The sequence below is a fragment of the Electrona antarctica genome (genome assembly GCF_951216825.1).
Source record: "Electrona antarctica genome assembly, chromosome: 7".
Classification (NCBI taxonomy): domain Eukaryota; kingdom Metazoa; phylum Chordata; class Actinopteri; order Myctophiformes; family Myctophidae; genus Electrona; species Electrona antarctica.
In genome coordinates, this window is record NC_136812.1 from 37794804 (window position 1) to 37809264 (window position 14461).

The window sequence follows — 14461 nt, forward strand, 5'->3', positions numbered from 1 at the left end:
GCTTTTTTGACGTGCCAATATCTGCCATTGAGCCCCATTGTAAATGTCTCAAATTTGAAAGCACTATATTTCTAAAACAATGAAACATTTCAAAGATTCCTTTTCAGGCAAACATGTCCACCGTAAGATGAACCTAAATAGGTTTGAATGGGGTTTCTAGGTGTAAGTATGTAGGACTAGTAGCATGCCAAAGTTTGTGCTATTGCCATTGGGAATGCATTGGGCGTTTAACTTAAATAACTCAGAAACTACAAAACATTTCAAAGTAAAAAGTTCCAGCATGTGTCTCCACAGTAAGCTGAATTATAAAAAGTGTGAATGGAGTTTCTAGGTGAAAGTGCTTTTTTGACGTGCCAATATCTGCCATTGAGCCCCATTGTAAATGTCTCAAATTTGAAAGCACTATATTTCTAAAACGATGAAACATTTCAAAGATTCCTTTTCAGGCAAACATGTCCACCGTAAGATGAACCTAAATAGGTTTGAATGGGGTTTCTAGGTGTAAGTATGTAGGACTAGTAGTATGCCAAAGTTTGTGCTATTGCCATTTGGAATGCATTGGGCGTTTAACTTAAATAACTCATAAACTACAAAACATTTCAAAGTAAACAGTTCCAGCATGTGTCTCCACAGTAAGCTGAATTATAAAAAGTGTGAATGGAGTTTCTAGGTGAAAGTGCTTTTTCTACGTGCCAATATCTGCCATTGAGCCCCATTGTAAATGTCTCAAATTTGAAAGCACTATATTTCTAAAACGATGAAACATTTCAAAGATTCCTTTTCAGGCAAACATGTCCACCGTAAGATGAACCTAAATAGGTTTGAATGGGGTTTCTAGGTGTAAGTATGTAGGACTAGTAGCATGCCAAAGTTTGTGCTATTGCCATTGGGAATGCATTGGGCGTTTAACTTAAATAACTCAGAAACTACAAAACATTTCAAAGTAAAAAGTTCCAGCATGTGTCTCCACAGTAAGCTGAATTATAAAAAGTGTGAATGGAGTTTCTAGGTGAAAGTGCTTTTTTGACGTGCCAATATCTGCCATTGAGCCCCATTGTAAATGTCTCAAATTTGAAAGCACTATATTTCTAAAACGATGAAACATTTCAAAGATTCCTTTTCAGGCAAACATGTCCACCGTAAGATGAACCTAAATAGGTTTGAATGGGGTTTCTAGGTGTAAGTATGTAGGACTAGTAGTATGCCAAAGTTTGTGCTATTGCCATTTGGAATGCATTGGGCGTTTAACTTAAATAACTCAGAAACTACAAAACATTTCAAAGTAAAAAGTTCAAGCATGTGTCTCCACAGAAAGCTGAATTATAAAAAGTGTGAATGGAGTTTCTAGGTGAAAGTGCTTTTTTGACGTGCCAATATCTGCCATTGAGCCCCATTGTAAATGTCTCAAATTTGAAAGCACTATATTTCTAAAACGATGAAACATTTCAAAGATTCCTTTTCAGGCAAACATGTCCACCGTAAGATGAACCTAAATAGGTTTGAATGGGGTTTCTAGGTGTAAGTATGTAGGACTAGTAGCATGCCAAAGTTTGTGCTATTGCCATTGGGAATGCATTGGGCGTTTAACTTAAATAACTCAGAAACTACAAAACATTTCAAAGTAAAACGTTCCAGCATGTGTCTCCACAGTAAGCTGAATTATAAAAAGTGTGAATGGAGTTTCTAGGTGAAAGTGCTTTTTTGACGTGCCAATATCTGCCATTGAGCCCCATTGTAAATGTCTCAAATTTGAAAGCACTATATTTCTAAAACGATGAAACATTTCAAAGATTCCTTTTCAGGCAAACATGTCCACCGTAAGATGAACCTAAATAGGTTTGAATGGGGTTTCTAGGTGTAAGTATGTAGGACTAGTAGTATGCCAAAGTTTGTGCTATTGCCATTTGGAATACATTGGGCGTTTAACTTAAATAACTCAGAAACTACAAAACATTTCAAAGTAAAAAGTTCAAGCATGTGTCTCCACAGAAAGCTGAATTATAAAAAGTGTGAATGGAGTTTCTAGGTGAAAGTGCTTTTTTGACGTGCCAATATCTGCCATTGAGCCCCATTGTAAATGTCTCAAATTTGAAAGCACTATATTTCTAAAACAATGAAACATTTCAAAGATTCCTTTTCAGGCAAACATGTCCACCGTAAGATGAACCTAAATAGGTTTGAATGGGGTTTCTAGGTGTAAGTATGTAGGACTAGTAGCATGCCAAAGTTTGTGCTATTGCCATTGGGAATGCATTGGGCGTTTAACTTAAATAACTCAGAAACTACAAAACATTTCAAAGTAAAAAGTTCCAGCATGTGTCTCCACAGTAAGCTGAATTATAAAAAGTGTGAATGGAGTTTCTAGGTGAAAGTGCTTTTTTGACGTGCCAATATCTGCCATTGAGCCCCATTGTAAATGTCTCAAATTTGAAAGCACTATATTTCGAAAACGATGAAACATTTCAAAGATTCCTTTTCAGGCAAACATGTCCACCGTAAGATGAACCTAAATAGGTTTGAATGGGATTTCTAGGTGTAAGTATGCAGGACTAGTAGCATGCCAAAGTTTGTGCTATTGCCATTGGTAATGCATTGGGCGTTTAACTTAAATAACTCAGAAACTACAAAACATTTCAAAGTAAAAAGTTCCAGCATGTGTCTCCACAGTAAGCTGAATTATAAAAAGTGTGAATTGAGTTTCTAGGTGAAAGTGCTTTTTTGACGTGCCAATATCTGCCATTGAGCCCCATTGTAAATGTCTCAAATTTGAAAGCACTATATTTCTAAAACGATGAAACATTTCAAAGATTCCTTTTCAGGCAAACATGTCCACCGTAAGATGAACCTAAATAGGTTTGAATGGGATTTCTAGGTGTAAGTATGCAGGACTAGTAGCATGCCAAAGTTTGTGCTATTGCCATTGGGAATGCATTGGGCGTTTAACTTAAATAACTCAGAAACTACAAAACATTTCAAAGTAAAAAGTTCCAGCATGGGTCTCCACAGTAAGCTGAATTATAAAAAGTGTGAATGGAGTTTCTAGGTGAAAGTGCTTTTTTGACGTGCCAATATCTGCCATTGAGCCCCATTGTAAATGTCTCAAATTTGAAAGCACTATATTTCTAAAACGATGAAACATTTCAAAGATTCCTTTTCAGGCAAACATGTCCACCGTAAGATGAACCTAAATAGGTTTGAATGGGGTTTCTAGGTGTAAGTATGTAGGACTAGTAGTATGCCAAAGTTTGTGCTATTGCCATTTTGAATGCATTGGGCGTTTAACTTAAATATCTCAGAAACTACAAAACATTTCAAAGTAAAAAGTTCAAGCATGTGTCTCCACAGAAAGCTGAATTATAAAAAGTGTGAATGGAGTTTCTAGGTGAAAGTGCTTTTTTGACGTGCCAATATCTGCCATTGAGCCCCATTGTAAATGTCTCAAATTTGAAAGCACTATATTTCTAAAACGATGAAACATTTCAAAGATTCCTTTTCAGGCAAACATGTCCACCGTAAGATGAACCTAAATAGGTTTGAATGGGGTTTCTAGGTGTAAGTATGTAGGACTAGTAGCATGCCAAAGTTTGTGCTATTGCCATTGGGAATGCATTGGGCGTTTAACTTAAATAACTCAGAAACTACAAAACATTTCAAAGTAAAAAGTTCCAGCATGTGTCTCCACAGTAAGCTGAATTATAAAAAGTGTGAATGGAGTTTCTAGGTGAAAGTGCTTTTTTGACGTGCCAATATCTGCCATTGAGCCCCATTGTAAATGTCTCAAATTTGAAAGCACTATATTTCTAAAACGATGAAACATTTCAAAGATTCCTTTTCAGGCAAACATGTCCACCGTAAGATGAACCTAAATAGGTTTGAATGGGGTTTCTAGGTGTAAGTATGTAGGACTAGTAGCATGCCAAAGTTTGTGCTATTGCCATTGGGAATGCATTGGGCGTTTAACTTAAATAACTCAGAAACTACAAAACATTTCAAAGTAAAAAGTTCCAGCATGTGTCTCCACAGTAAGCTGAATTATAAAAAGTGTGAATGGAGTTTCTAGGTGAAAGTGCTTTTTTGACGTGCCAATATCTGCCATTGAGCCCCATTGTAAATGTCTCAAATTTGAAAGCACTATATTTCTAAAACGATGAAACATTTCAAAGATTCCTTTTCAGGCAAACATGTCCACCGTAAGATGAACCTAAATAGGTTTGAATGGGGTTTCTAGGTGTAAGTATGTAGGACTAGTAGCATGCCAAAGTTTGTGCCATTGCCATTGGGAATGCATTGGGCATTTAACTTAAATAACTCAGAAACGACAAAACATTTCAAAGTAAACAGTTCCAGCATGTGTCTCCACAGTAAGCTGAATTATAAAAAGTGTGAATGGAGTTTCTAGGTGAAAGTGCTTTTTTGACGTGCCAATATCTGCCATTGAGCCCCATTGTAAATGTCTCAAATTTGAAAGCACTATATTTCTAAAACGATGAAACATTTCAAAGATTCCTTTTCAGGCAAACATGTCCACCGTAAGATGAACCTAAATAGGTTTGAATGGGGTTTCTAGGTGTAAGTATGTAGGACTAGTAGCATGCCAAAGTTTGTGCTATTGCCATTGGGAATGCATTGGGCGTTTAACTTAAATAACTCAGAAACTACAAAACATTTCAAAGTAAAAAGTTCCAGCATGTGTCTCCACAGTAAGCTGAATTATAAAAAGTGTGAATGGAGTTTCTAGGTGAAAGTGCTTTTTTGACGTGCCAATATCTGCCATTGAGCCCCATTGTAAATGTCTCAAATTTGAAAGCACTATATTTCTAAAACGATGAAACATTTCAAAGATTCCTTTTCAGGCAAACATGTCCACCGTAAGATGAACCTAAATAGGTTTGAATGGGGTTTCTAGGTGTAAGTATGTAGGACTAGTAGTATGCCAAAGTTTGTGCTATTGCCATTTGGAATGCATTGGGCGTTTAACTTAAATAACTCAGAAACTACAAAACATTTCAAAGTAAAAAGTTCAAGCATGTGTCTCCACAGAAAGCTGAATTATAAAAAGTGTGAATGGAGTTTCTAGGTGAAAGTGCTTTTTTGACGTGCCAATATCTGCCATTGAGCCCCATTGTAAATGTCTCAAATTTGAAAGCACTATATTTCTAAAACGATGAAACATTTCAAAGATTCCTTTTCAGGCAAACATGTCCACCGTAAGATGAACCTAAATAGGTTTGAATGGGGTTTCTAGGTGTAAGTATGTAGGACTAGTAGCATGCCAAAGTTTGTGCTATTGCCATTGGGAATGCATTGGGCGTTTAACTTAAATAACTCAGAAACTACAAAACATTTCAAAGTAAAAAGTTCCAGCATGTGTCTCCACAGTAAGCTGAATTATAAAAAGTGTGAATGGAGTTTCTAGGTGAAAGTGCTTTTTTGACGTGCCAATATCTGCCATTGAGCCCCATTGTAAATGTCTCAAATTTGAAAGCACTATATTTCTAAAACGATGAAACATTTCAAAGATTCCTTTTCAGGCAAACATGTCCACCGTAAGATGAACCTAAATAGGTTTGAATGGGGTTTCTAGGTGTAAGTATGTAGGACTAGTAGCATGCCAAAGTTTGTGCTATTGCCATTGGGAATGCATTGGGCGTTTAACTTAAATAACTCAGAAACTACAAAACATTTCAAAGTAAAAAGTTCCAGCATGTGTCTCCACAGTAAGCTGAATTATAAAAAGTGTGAATGGAGTTTCTAGGTGAAAGTGCTTTTTTGACGTGCCAATATCTGCCATTGAGCCCCATTGTAAATGTCTCAAATTTGAAAGCACTATATTTCTAAAACGATGAAACATTTCAAAGATTCCTTTTCAGGCAAACATGTCCACCGTAAGATGAACCTAAATAGGTTTGAATGGGGTTTCTAGGTGTAAGTATGTAGGACTAGTAGTATGCCAAAGTTTGTGCTATTGCCATTTGGAATGCATTGGGCGTTTAACTTAAATAACTCAGAAACTACAAAACATTTCAAAGTAAAAAGTTCAAGCATGTGTCTCCACAGAAAGCTGAATTATAAAAAGTGTGAATGGAGTTTCTAGGTGAAAGTGCTTTTTTGACGTGCCAATATCTGCCATTGAGCCCCATTGTAAATGTCTCAAATTTGAAAGCACTATATTTCTAAAACGATGAAACATTTCAAAGATTCCTTTTCAGGCAAACATGTCCACCGTAAGATGAACCTAAATAGGTTTGAATGGGGTTTCTAGGTGTAAGTATGTAGGACTAGTAGCATGCCAAAGTTTGTGCTATTGCCATTGGGAATGCATTGGGCGTTTAACTTAAATAACTCAGAAACTACAAAACATTTCAAAGTAAAACGTTCCAGCATGTGTCTCCACAGTAAGCTGAATTATAAAAAGTGTGAATGGAGTTTCTAGGTGAAAGTGCTTTTTTGACGTGCCAATATCTGCCATTGAGCCCCATTGTAAATGTCTCAAATTTGAAAGCACTATATTTCTAAAACGATGAAACATTTCAAAGATTCCTTTTCAGGCAAACATGTCCACCGTAAGATGAACCTAAATAGGTTTGAATGGGATTTCTAGGTGTAAGTATGTAGGACTAGTAGCATGCCAAAGTTTGTGTTATTGCCATTGGGAATGCATTGGGCATTTAACTTAAATAACTCAGAAACTACAAAACATTTCAAAGTAAAAAGTTCCAGTATGTGTCTCCACAGTAAGCTGAATTTTAAAAAGTGTGAATTGAGTTTCTAGGTGAAAGTGCTTTTTTGACGTGCCAATATCTGCCATTGAGCCCCATTGTAAATGTCTCAAATTTGAAAGCACTATATTTCTAAAACGATGAAACATTTCAAAGATTCCTTTTCAGGCAAACATGTCCACCGTAAGATGAACCTAAATAGGTTTGAATGGGATTTCTAGGTGTAAGTATGCAGGACTAGTAGCATGCCAAAGTTTGTGCTATTGCCATTGGTAATGCATTGGGCGTTTAACTTAAATAACTCAGAAACTACAAAACATTTCAAAGTAAAAAGTTCCAGCATGTGTCTCCACAGTAAGCTGAATTATAAAAAGTGTGAATTGAGTTTCTAGGTGAAAGTGCTTTTTTGACGTGCCAATATCTGCCATTGAGCCCCATTGTAAATGTCTCAAATTTGAAAGCACTATATTTCTAAAACGATGAAACATTTCAAAGATTCCTTTTCAGGCAAACATGTCCACCGTAAAATGAACCTAAATAGGTTTGAATGGGATTTCTAGGTGTAAGTATGCAGGACTAGTAGCATGCCAAAGTTTGTGCTATTGCCATTGGGAATGCATTGGGCGTTTAACTTAAATAACTCAGAAACTACAAAACATTTCAAAGTAAAAAGTTCCAGCATGTGTCTCCACAGTAAGCTGAATTATAAAAAGTGTGAATGGAGTTTCTAGGTGAAAGTGCTTTTTTGACGTGCCAATATCTGCCATTGAGCCCCATTGTAAATGTCTCAAATTTGAAAGCACTATATTTCTAAAACGATGAAACATTTCAAAGATTCCTTTTCAGGCAAACATGTCCACCGTAAGATGAACCTAAATAGGTTTGAATGGGGTTTCTAGGTGTAAGTATGTAGGACTAGTAGTATGCCAAAGTTTGTGCTATTGCCATTTGGAATGCATTGGGCGTTTAACTTAAATATCTCAGAAAGTACAAAACATTTCAAAGTAAAAAGTTCAAGCATGTGTCTCCACAGAAAGCTGAATTATAAAAAGTGTGAATGGAGTTTCTAGGTGAAAGTGCTTTTTTGACGTGCCAATATCTGCCATTGAGCCCCATTGTAAATGTCTCAAATTTGAAAGCACTATATTTCTAAAACGATGAAACATTTCAAAGATTCCTTTTCAGGCAAACATGTCCACCGTAAGATGAACCTAAATAGGTTTGAATGGGGTTTCTAGGTGTAAGTATGTAGGACTAGTAGCATGCCAAAGTTTGTGCTATTGCCATTGGGAATGCATTGGGCGTTTAACTTAAATAACTCAGAAACTACAAAACATTTCAAAGTAAAAAGTTCCAGCATGTGTCTCCACAGTAAGCTGAATTATAAAAAGTGTGAATGGAGTTTCTAGGTGAAAGTGCTTTTTTGACGTGCCAATATCTGCCATTGAGCCCCATTGTAAATGTCTCAAATTTGAAAGCACTATATTTCTAAAACGATGAAACATTTCAAAGATTCCTTTTCAGGCAAACATGTCCACCGTAAGATGAACCTAAATAGGTTTGAATGGGGTTTCTAGGTGTAAGTATGTAGGACTAGTAGCATGCCAAAGTTTGTGCCATTGCCATTGGGAATGCATTGGGCATTTAACTTAAATAACTCAGAAACTACAAAACATTTCAAAGTAAACAGTTCCAGCATGTGTCTCCACAGTAAGCTGAATTATAAAAAGTGTGAATGGAGTTTCTAGGTGAAAGTGCTTTTTTGACGTGCCAATATCTGCCATTGAGCCCCATTGTAAATGTCTCAAATTTGAAAGCACTATATTTCTAAAACGATGAAACATTTCAAAGATTCCTTTTCAGGCAAACATGTCCACCGTAAGATGAACCTAAATAAGTTTGAATGGGGTTTCTAGGTGTAAGTATGTAGGACTAGTAGCATGCCAAAGTTTGTGCTATTGCCATTGGGAATGCATTGGGCGTTTAACTTAAATAACTCAGAAACTACAAAACATTTCAAAGTAAAAAGTTCCAGCATGTGTCTCCACAGTAAGCTGAATTATAAAAAGTGTGAATGGAGTTTCTAGGTGAAAGTGCTTTTTTGACGTGCCAATATCTGCCATTGAGCCCCATTGTAAATGTCTCAAATTTGAAAGCACTATATTTCTAAAACGATGAAACATTTCAAAGATTCCTTTTCAGGCAAACATGTCCACCGTAAGATGAACCTAAATAGGTTTGAATGGGGTTTCTAGGTGTAAGTATGTAGGACTAGTAGCATGCCAAAGTTTGTGCTATTGCCATTGGGAATGCATTGGGCGTTTAACTTAAATAACTCAGAAACTACAAAACATTTCAAAGTAAAAAGTTCCAGCATGTGTCTCCACAGTAAGCTGAATTATAAAAAGTGTGAATGGAGTTTCTAGGTGAAAGTGCTTTTTTGACGTGCCAATATCTGCCATTGAGCCCCATTGTAAATGTCTCAAATTTGAAAGCACTATATTTCTAAAACGATGAAACATTTCAAAGATTCCTTTTCAGGCAAACATGTCCACCGTAAGATGAACCTAAATAGGTTTGAATGGGGTTTCTAGGTGTAAGTATGTAGGACTAGTAGTATGCCAAAGTTTGTGCTATTGCCATTTGGAATGCATTGGGCGTTTAACTTAAATAACTCAGAAACTACAAAACATTTCAAAGTAAAAAGTTCAAGCATGTGTCTCCACAGAAAGCTGAATTATAAAAAGTGTGAATGGAGTTTCTAGGTGAAAGTGCTTTTTTGACGTGCCAATATCTGCCATTGAGCCCCATTGTAAATGTCTCAAATTTGAAAGCACTATATTTCTAAAACGATGAAACATTTCAAAGATTCCTTTTCAGGCAAACATGTCCACCGTAAGATGAACCTAAATAGGTTTGAATGGGGTTTCTAGGTGTAAGTATGTAGGACTAGTAGCATGCCAAAGTTTGTGCTATTGCCATTGGGAATGCATTGGGCATTTAACTTAAATAACTCAGAAACTACAAAACATTTCAAAGTAAAAAGTTCCAGCATGTGTCTCCACAGTAAGCTGAATTTTAAAAAGTGTGAATTGAGTTTCTAGGTGAAAGTGCTTTTTTGATGTGCCAATATCTGCCATTGAGCCCCATTGTAAATGTCTCAAATTTGAAAGCACTATATTTCTAAAACGATGAAACATTTCAAAGATTCCTTTTCAGGCAAACATGTCCACCGTAAGATGAACCTAAATAGGTTTGAATGGGATTTCTAGGTGTAAGTATGTAGGACTAGTAGCATGCCAAAGTTTGTGCTATTGCCATTGGGAATGCATTGGGCATTTAACTTAAATAACTCAGAAACTACAAAACATTTCAAAGTAAAAAGTTCCAGTATGTGTCTCCACAGTAAGCTGAATTTTAAAAAGTGTGAATTGAGTTTCTAGGTGAAAGTGCTTTTTTGACGTGCCAATATCTGCCATTGAGCCCCATTGTAAATGTCTCAAATTTGAAAGCACTATATTTCTAAAACGATGAAACATTTCAAAGATTCCTTTTCAGGCAAACATGTCCACCGTAAGATGAACCTAAATAGGTTTGAATGGGATTTCTAGGTGTAAGTATGCAGGACTAGTAGCATGCCAAAGTTTGTGCTATTGCCATTGGTAATGCATTGGGCGTTTAACTTAAATAACTCAGAAACTACAAAACATTTCAAAGTAAAAAGTTCCAGCATGTGTCTCCACAGTAAGCTGAATTATAAAAAGTGTGAATTGAGTTTCTAGGTGAAAGTGCTTTTTTGACGTGCCAATATCTGCCATTGAGCCCCATTGTAAATGTCTCAAATTTGAAAGCACTATATTTCTAAAACGATGAAACATTTCAAAGATTCCTTTTCAGGCAAACATGTCCACCGTAAAATGAACCTAAATAGGTTTGAATGGGATTTCTAGGTGTAAGTATGCAGGACTAGTAGCATGCCAAAGTTTGTGCTATTGCCATTGGGAATGCATTGGGCGTTTAACTTAAATAACTCAGAAACTACAAAACATTTCAAAGTAAAAAGTTCCAGCATGTGTCTCCACAGTAAGCTGAATTATAAAAAGTGTGAATGGAGTTTCTAGGTGAAAGTGCTTTTTTGACGTGCCAATATCTGCCATTGAGCCCCATTGTAAATGTCTCAAATTTGAAAGCACTATATTTCTAAAACGATGAAACATTTCAAAGATTCCTTTTCAGGCAAACATGTCCACCGTAAGATGAACCTAAATAGGTTTGAATGGGGTTTCTAGGTGTAAGTATGTAGGACTAGTAGTATGCCAAAGTTTGTGCTATTGCCATTTGGAATGCATTGGGCGTTTAACTTAAATATCTCAGAAACTACAAAACATTTCAAAGTAAAAAGTTCAAGCATGTGTCTCCACAGAAAGCTGAATTATAAAAAGTGTGAATGGAGTTTCTAGGTGAAAGTGCTTTTTTGACGTGCCAATATCTGCCATTGAGCCCCATTGTAAATGTCTCAAATTTGAAAGCACTATATTTCTAAAACGATGAAACATTTCAAAGATTCCTTTTCAGGCAAACATGTCCACCGTAAGATGAACCTAAATAGGTTTGAATGGGGTTTCTAGGTGTAAGTATGTAGGACTAGTAGCATGCCAAAGTTTGTGCTATTGCCATTGGGAATGCATTGGGCGTTTAACTTAAATAACTCAGAAACTACAAAACATTTCAAAGTAAAAAGTTCCAGCATGTGTCTCCACAGTAAGCTGAATTATAAAAAGTGTGAATGGAGTTTCTAGGTGAAAGTGCTTTTTTGACGTGCCAATATCTGCCATTGAGCCCCATTGTAAATGTCTCAAATTTGAAAGCACTATATTTCTAAAACGATGAAACATTTCAAAGATTCCTTTTCAGGCAAACATGTCCACCGTAAGATGAACCTAAATAGGTTTGAATGGGGTTTCTAGGTGTAAGTATGTAGGACTAGTAGCATGCCAAAGTTTGTGCCATTGCCATTGGGAATGCATTGGGCATTTAACTTAAATAACTCAGAAACTACAAAACATTTCAAAGTAAACAGTTCCAGCATGTGTCTCCACAGTAAGCTGAATTATAAAAAGTGTGAATGGAGTTTCTAGGTGAAAGTGCTTTTTTGACGTGCCAATATCTGCCATTGAGCCCCATTGTAAATGTCTCAAATTTGAAAGCACTATATTTCTAAAACGATGAAACATTTCAAAGATTCCTTTTCAGGCAAACATGTCCACCGTAAGATGAACCTAAATAGGTTTGAATGGGGTTTCTAGGTGTAAGTATGTAGGACTAGTAGCATGCCAAAGTTTGTGCTATTGCCATTGGGAATGCATTGGGCGTTTAACTTAAATAACTCAGAAACTACAAAACATTTCAAAGTAAAAAGTTCCAGCATGTGTCTCCACAGTAAGCTGAATTATAAAAAGTGTGAATGGAGTTTCTAGGTGAAAGTGCTTTTTTGACGTGCCAATATCTGCCATTGAGCCCCATTGTAAATGTCTCAAATTTGAAAGCACTATATTTCTAAAACGATGAAACATTTCAAAGATTCCTTTTCAGGCAAACATGTCCACCGTAAGATGAACCTAAATAGGTTTGAATGGGGTTTCTAGGTGTAAGTATGTAGGACTAGTAGCATGCCAAAGTTTGTGCTATTGCCATTGGGAATGCATTGGGCGTTTAACTTAAATAACTCAGAAACTACAAAACATTTCAAAGTAAAAAGTTCCAGCATGTGTCTCCACAGTAAGCTGAATTATAAAAAGTGTGAATGGAGTTTCTAGGTGAAAGTGCTTTTTTGACGTGCCAATATCTGCCATTGAGCCCCATTGTAAATGTCTCAAATTTGAAAGCACTATATTTCTAAAACGATGAAACATTTCAAAGATTCCTTTTCAGGCAAACATGTCCACCGTAAGATGAACCTAAATAGGTTTGAATGGGGTTTCTAGGTGTAAGTATGTAGGACTAGTAGTATGCCAAAGTTTGTGCTATTGCCATTTGGAATGCATTGGGCGTTTAACTTAAATAACTCAGAAACTACAAAACATTTCAAAGTAAAAAGTTCAAGCATGTGTCTCCACAGAAAGCTGAATTATAAAAAGTGTGAATGGAGTTTCTAGGTGAAAGTGCTTTTTTGACGTGCCAATATCTGCCATTGAGCCCCATTGTAAATGTCTCAAATTTGAAAGCACTATATTTCTAAAACGATGAAACATTTCAAAGATTCCTTTTCAGGCAAACATGTCCACCGTAAGATGAACCTAAATAGGTTTGAATGGGGTTTCTAGGTGTAAGTATGTAGGACTAGTAGCATGCCAAAGTTTGTGCTATTGCCATTGGGAATGCATTGGGCGTTTAACTTAAATAACTCAGAAACTATAAAACATTTCAAAGTAAAACGTTCCAGCATGTGTCTCCACAGTAAGCTGAATTATAAAAAGTGTGAATGGAGTTTCTAGATGAAAGTGCTTTTTTGACGTGCCAATATCTGCCATTGAGCCCCATTGTAAATGTCTCAAATTTGAAAGCACTATATTTCTAAAACGATGAAACATTTCAAAGATTCCTTTTCAGGCAAACATGTCCACCGTAAGATGAACCTAAATAGGTTTGAATGGGGTTTCTAGGTGTAAGTATGTAGGACTAGTAGTATGCCAAAGTTTGTGCTATTGCCATTTGGAATACATTGGGCGTTTAACTTAAATAACTCAGAAAGTACAAAACATTTCAAAGTAAAAAGTTCAAGCATGTGTCTCCACAGAAAGCTGAATTATAAAAAGTGTGAATGGAGTTTCTAGGTGAAAGTGCTTTTTTGACGTGCCAATATCTGCCATTGAGCCCCATTGTAAATGTCTCAAATTTGAAAGCACTATATTTCTAAAACGATGAAACATTTCAAAGATTCCTTTTCAGGCAAACATGTCCACCGTAAGATGAACCTAAATAGGTTTGAATGGGGTTTCTAGGTGTAAGTATGTAGGACTAGTAGCATGCCAAAGTTTGTGCTATTGCCATTGGGAATGCATTGGGCGTTTAACTTAAATAACTCAGAAACTACAAAACATTTCAAAGTAAAAAGTTCCAGCATGTGTCTCCACAGTAAGCTGAATTATAAAAAGTGTGAATGGAGTTTCTAGGTGAAAGTGCTTTTTTGACGTGCCAATATCTGCCATTGAGCCCCATTGTAAATGTCTCAAATTTGAAAGCACTATATTTCTAAAACGATGAAACATTTCAAAGATTCCTTTTCAGGCAAACATGTCCACCGTAAGATTAACCTAAATAGGTTTGAATGGGGTTTCTAGGTGTAAGTATGTAGGACTAGTAGCATGCCAAAGTTTGTGCTATTGCCATTGGGAATGCATTGGGCGTTTAACTTAAATAACTCAGAAACTACAAAACATTTCAAAGTAAAAAGTTCCAGCATGTGTCTCCACAGAAAGCTGAATTATAAAAAGTGTGAATGGAGTTTCTAGGTGAAAGTGCTTTTTTGACGTGCCAATATCTGCCATTGAGCCCCATTGTAAATGTCTCAAATTTGAAAGCACTATATTTCTAAAACGATGAAACATTTCAAAGATTCCTTTTCAGGCAAACATGTCCACCGTAAGATGAACCTAAATAGGTTTGAATGGGGTTTCTAGGTGTAAGTATGTAGGACTAGTAGCATGCCAAAGTTTGTGCTATTGCCATTGGGAATGCATTGG